This window comes from Anomaloglossus baeobatrachus, unplaced genomic scaffold (assembly GCF_048569485.1).
Source record: "Anomaloglossus baeobatrachus isolate aAnoBae1 unplaced genomic scaffold, aAnoBae1.hap1 Scaffold_552, whole genome shotgun sequence".
Taxonomy (NCBI): Eukaryota; Metazoa; Chordata; class Amphibia; order Anura; family Aromobatidae; genus Anomaloglossus; species Anomaloglossus baeobatrachus.
Window position 1 is genome coordinate 40,363 of NW_027444905.1, and position 6,060 is coordinate 46,422.

The window sequence follows — 6,060 nt, forward strand, 5'->3', positions numbered from 1 at the left end:
TCGCTCTGGTGGTCTCCCTGGGGGAGTCTGGTGCGTGGCCCCGGGAATCCCCTTCGCTCCGTTTCAGAAAGGTATTTTCATGTGTTTGTTATACTGTGTATTTCCGTTGTGTATCTACCATGGTTACATATCATAAACATCTTGTACCACAAACTCGTCTCTGGCTGTCATTGCCCTAACGCTATCGAAATCCTCAAAACATACAATAGTATTACATTATACTCAGGCCACAAGAGGATTTCACTGGGGCAATGACTGAGACACGAGGAGTAGATCAGCTCTTTTCTATGATTAACTCCTTGCAGCAGGAGATGGAGGTGGTGCAGACTAAACTTAGAGATATGGAGGCACAGCTGGGCCATGATCACCAGGTACTGGGTCCGGCTATACAGGACTTGCAAGTCAGAGTGGAGGCTCAGGAAGCCGGCCCCACTACGTCCGTATCAGCTGCCGGTATGCCTAGGTTACCCCCATTCCGTTTCAATGGTGACCGTAGTCAGTTTCGTGGATTTGTGAACCAATGTATACTGTTTTTTGATGTACATGCTGATTATTACCGTTCTGACCGGTCCAAAGTGTTATGTATAATTATGTTATTAACCTCACAAGCACTGGCTTGGGCTAATCCTATGATAGAGAACCGGGACATCCGTTTAAATCACCTAGATGATTTTCTGACCGCAATGGCGCAGATGTTTGATGATCCGAATCGCCGTGCTACCGCTGAATCGGCTCTCCTTTCCTTACGTCAGGGAAAGCGTTCTGTAGTTGAATATGCCACTGAGTTCAAGAGGTTAGTGGTAGACACCGACTGGGGAAACAATGCATTATTGTCTGTTTTCAGAAAGGGGTTGTCCGGTACCATCAAGGACGAGTTAGCTCGTTCTGAATCTCCAGGGGATTTTGAACTGTTTCTCCAGCACTGTGTGCGTATTGATACCCGCTTGACGGAACGTAGACAGGAAAAATGGGCAGCTGTAAACCGTGTAAACAACTTTGCATTTCCTTCCAGAGAACCCGCTCTCAGGACGCCACGGGAGGCCGAGGACGTTCCTATGCAAGTGGACTCTCTGCAAAAGCGAGAGACCAATGAACGTCGCGAACACCGGCTCCGTGAGCGTCTGTGTTTCTATTGCGGTCAATCAGACCATTTCTTGATCGACTGCCCGAAACGTCCGAATCGCCCAAATAAGGTATTGGCAGCCATGGCAGAGTGTGACAACACGGACGCAGAGTCCGATATCTCTGAGGCAAGTGGACACTTGGATGCGGTATTTCCCTTGACTGTAATGTCAACCTCACCGAAGGACTCGGAAGGGAAATATACCCATTGCTCGCTCCCCATTCAGATCCGGTGGGAGGGACAGCTAATACCTACCTCTGCAATGATAGATTCTGGGGCAGGGGGAAATTTCATGGACTCCTCTTTTGCCAGGAAACACGGTATCCGGACTCAGCAAAGAGCCTCACCGGTTACCATGGAGACGGTAGACGGATCTCCGTTAATCTCTGGACCAGTTGATCGGGAAACCGTACCGCTAGAGTGCGTCATGAAGCCAGGTCAGCAGGAGACCCTTGTTTTCATGCTAATTTCTTCTCCTCATTTTCCGATTATTTTAGGTATTCCGTGGCTACGGTCTACAAATCCGGTCATCGATTGGGAAACTAAGGAAATATCCTTCCCACCGCAGAGTATTCCGACCATTAGTCCAACTGTTCCGGTTCCAGTAACGCCGAATGCGGAGGGCACTGTACAGGTACCTGTTCTACCCCCGGTGTATAACGACTTTGCGGACATATGCGACAAAAGAAAAGCCGATCGGCTTCCCCCGCATAGACCGTATGATTGCCCCATAGACTTACTCCCAGGGGCGGAGATCCCGTTTGGTCATGTCTACCCGTTGGCGGCACCTGAGCTAGAAGCACTAAAAAACTACATTGATGAAAGTCTGGCGAAGGGATTTATTCGTCCGTCTACCTCACCAGCAGGGGCACCCATCTTTTTTGTGAAAAAGAAAGAGGGGACTCTAAGACCCTGTATTGACTACCGGGAACTGAATAAAATAACCATCCGGAACCGGTATCCGTTACCATTGATTCCTGAGCTATTGGAGAGGGTCCAACAGGCAAAAATATTCACCAAATTGGACCTCCGTGGGGCATACAATCTACTCCGCATACGTCCCGGAGACGAGTGGAAGACCGCGTTCCGATGTCGGTATGGACATTTTGAGTACCTAGTGATGCCTTTTGGACTTTGTAACGCTCCCGCGGCTTTCCAACATCTAGTTAACGATATTTTTAGGGATATCATGGACCAATTCATGGTGATTTATCTGGACGATATCCTAATCTTTTCTGATTCCCTACAGGAACACCAGGAGCACGTCAAGACCGTACTTACCCGGCTGAGGGAAAACCACCTGTACATCAAACTGGAGAAATGCGAATTCCATTGCTCACAGATACAATTCTTAGGTTATGTCATCTCTCCTCAGGGACTGAACATGGAGTCTGGCAAAATACAAGCGATTCTAGACTGGCCGGAACCGGGAAACATCAAAGAGGTACAACGCTTTGTCGGTTTTGCCAACTTTTACCGACGTTTTATCCGTAATTTTTCAGAAATCGTTCGTCCCATCACTCTGTTAACCAAGAAAGGACAGAAGTTTGTGTGGTCCGCCCAGGCCCAGGAAGCCTTCCATCGTCTCAAGGTCTGTTTTACCTCAGCGCCTATATTGGTACATCCGAATCCCGCACTTCCCTTTATCGTGGAAGTCGACGCTTCCGACTACGCATTAGGGGCCATCCTTTCTCAAAGGACTGGGGACAAGAGTCTCTTACATCCGTGTGCTTTCTTTTCCCGCCGGTTGTCCCCTGCAGAAAGGAACTATGACATTGCGGACAAAGAATTGTTAGCGATTATTTCCGCCTTCAAGGAATGGAGACACCACTTACAGGGAGCCGCGCAGCAAGTGATAGTACTCACAGATCATCGTAATCTGGAGTTTCTTAAGTCTGCCAGGTGCCTGTCTCCACGGCAAGCCCGTTGGAGCCTATTCCTTAACCAGTTCAATTTTGTCGTTACATACCGTCCAGGTTCACGTAATGGGAAAGCCGATGCCTTGTCCCGAATCCACGCCGTGGACTCCGTGCCTGGAACCCCGTCTCAGACCGTGTTATCGGATGCCAATTTCGTTGGAGTAATCCAGGACCAGGACTTGTGGAAGGACATCAAGCTGGCCTATGATGGTGACGTATTTCTTGCTGCCCCCCCGAATGATGTAACTCTTGTTCTTCGGAATGGTGTGTGGTTGAGAGAGCGACGCATTTATGTCCCGGAGGCCGTAAGACTTCGGGTTCTCAAGTTGGTCCATGACTCCGTGTTGGCTGGTCATAGGGGGGTACAGAAGACGCAGGAATTTCTGAACCGTTTCTTCTGGTGGCCTACCTGTTTAAAGGACGTAAAGGACTATGTCCACTCATGTGTGGTTTGTGCCCGGTGCAAGGTCCCTCGTGTGGCTCCTACAGGACTCCTCCAACCGTTACCCGTGCCATCTCGCCCTTGGGGGTCTATCTCAATGGATTTTATTGTGGAGTTGCCCGTCTCAGACGGTCACAATACCATTTTAGTGGTGGTGGATCGGTTGACTAAAGCTGCTCACTTTATTCCGTGTGCCGGTCTTCCCTCAGCCGCAGAGACAGTGGATTTGGTTATCCAGAACGTATTCCGATTGCATGGGGTACCAGACGAGATCATCTCTGACCGGGGCGTGCAGTTCACGTCTAGGTTCTGGAAGGGGTTTTGTACGGCACTCCAGATTGATGTCTGTTTGTCTTCTGCATACCATCCTCAGACAAATGGGCAAACCGAACGGACCAATCAAACCCTGGAACAATACCTTCGATGTTATGTCAGCCATCTGCAGGACGATTGGTTGAAGATGCTTCCGTTGGCGGAGTTCTCGTATAACAACACTCAGAGCAGCTCCACTAAGGTAACGCCCTTTTTTGCTAACTTGGGTTACCATCCGACTATTTTGCCTAGGTCACCGGTTGCGGTCTCAGTGCCTGCGGTGGAGGACAGATTGACAGAGCTTCGACAAAATCTGGAGGTTCTAAAGGACAGTGTGGCTACGGCCCAGGAGCGTTACAAGAGGTCGGCAGACACTCACCGGAAACCGGCACCCATGTATAAGGTAGGGGACTCTGTATGGTTGTCCACCAAGAACCTGAGATTGGGTGTCCCTTCGCAGAAGCTGGGACAAAAATTCATCGGTCCATTTAAGATCACCGGGATCGTGAGCCCTGTGGCCTGTCGGCTGCGGTTACCGCACAATCTCAAGGTACACCCGGTCTTTCATGTTTCTCTCCTCAAATCCGTCTCTCCCAATACGTTTCATGGTCGTGTCGTGCCTCCTCCTCCGCCTGTGATGGTCGACGGCGAGGAGCAGTTCGTGGTTGAGGACATTATTGACTCCCGGCTCCATCGTCGTCGACTTCAGTATCTGGTACGTTGGCAGGGGTACGCCCCCGAGGACGATTCCTGGGAACCGGTGGGTAACATTCGAGCTCCCCGGAAGATCGCTCAGTTTCATCGACGGTACCCGGACAAGCCAGGCCCTGACCCGTCCTGAGGCCGTTTCTGGGGGGGGGGAGGAATGTCAGGTTTCCGGGTTTTCCAGTTCTCTTTTTTGCATGAGCTTGCCCTCGGTTAACATGGAGTTTTATGTTCTGTTGCCCTACTTCCTGTCCAGCTGCTTAAAAGGCCGCCTCTAAGCCTAGTCCAGTGCCTGAGTATACGGCTTGCTGTGTGCTCCTGCTTTGCTGCTGCTGCTACTTCTTGATTACCTTTGGATCCTCCTGAAAGTCTACCGACCGACTCTGGACCATACCCGGTTTCTTCAAGCTGTGCCCGGACTCCGTCTGCCGTCTTTGGTCAGCACGTCTGCCCGGTTTCTTCCGGCTCATAACCATTCTGGACTTTCATCCCGTACGGACACTTCTGGACTTTACCACTTGCCCCTTGTGTCCCGGCTGCGGCGCATTTAGGCCTTCCGGGGTTGATTGCCGGACAGTCCCTGTATAGGGGTTCGCTCTGGTGGTCTCCCTGGGGGAGTCCGGTGCGTGGCCCCGGGAATCCCCTTCGCTCCGTTTCAGAAAGGTATTTTCATGTGTTTTGTGTATTTCCGCTGTGTATCTACCGTGGTTACATATTATAAACATCTTGTACCACAAACTCGTCTCTGGTTGTCATTGCCCTAACGCTATCGAAATCCTCAAAACATACAATAGTATTACACACATATTGGTTTTATAATCTTATTGTATTACTTTATATTCTTATTTCACTTGTGCATATCTCCACCATAATCCTGGCTAAGAAATATAGCTTTTTTTGGGGTACACAGGTAGTAAGGTCTTCTTTCTATTTCTTTAGGGGTGATATAGCCTGGTGGAACTCTAGACCTCTAACATTATATATGCACCCTTTTTCTTTATGGTTCTTGGACACCTTATAACATTCTTCCATACATATATATCTTTCTCATAAATTATAAATAATTAGGCATTTTTATATATCTTATTTACATTTTCATAAATAACTTTTTACAAAGCATGGGGGACATTCTCACATACATATAATTTTCATGTACGCATTCTGAAAATTTACGCATAAACCGTACACACTCCTTTTTGTAACAATTTCTATAACTCATTCGCTGAACTCTCATCCCGGATATTCATTCTTACACCGAATTTCCTGTTATAACACAACATTCATGATTTTTATTCAATTTATTTTTATTTTTTAGGTTTATTAGTAGTGATGAGCGAGTACTAAAAAACTCGGGTGCTCGAAGCTCGGGCCGAGCCTCCCAAGATACTCGTGTACTCGGCCCGAGCACCGAGCCCAATGTTATCCTATGGGAGACCCGAGTATTTTTGTGAAATGACCACCGGCAGCATGTAGAAACCCTAAAAATGGCACAAAAGTCTCCGAAGAGTGCTCAAATGACATGGCAACAGCATGGGGAAGACCCCTTGAAGCATTTATCA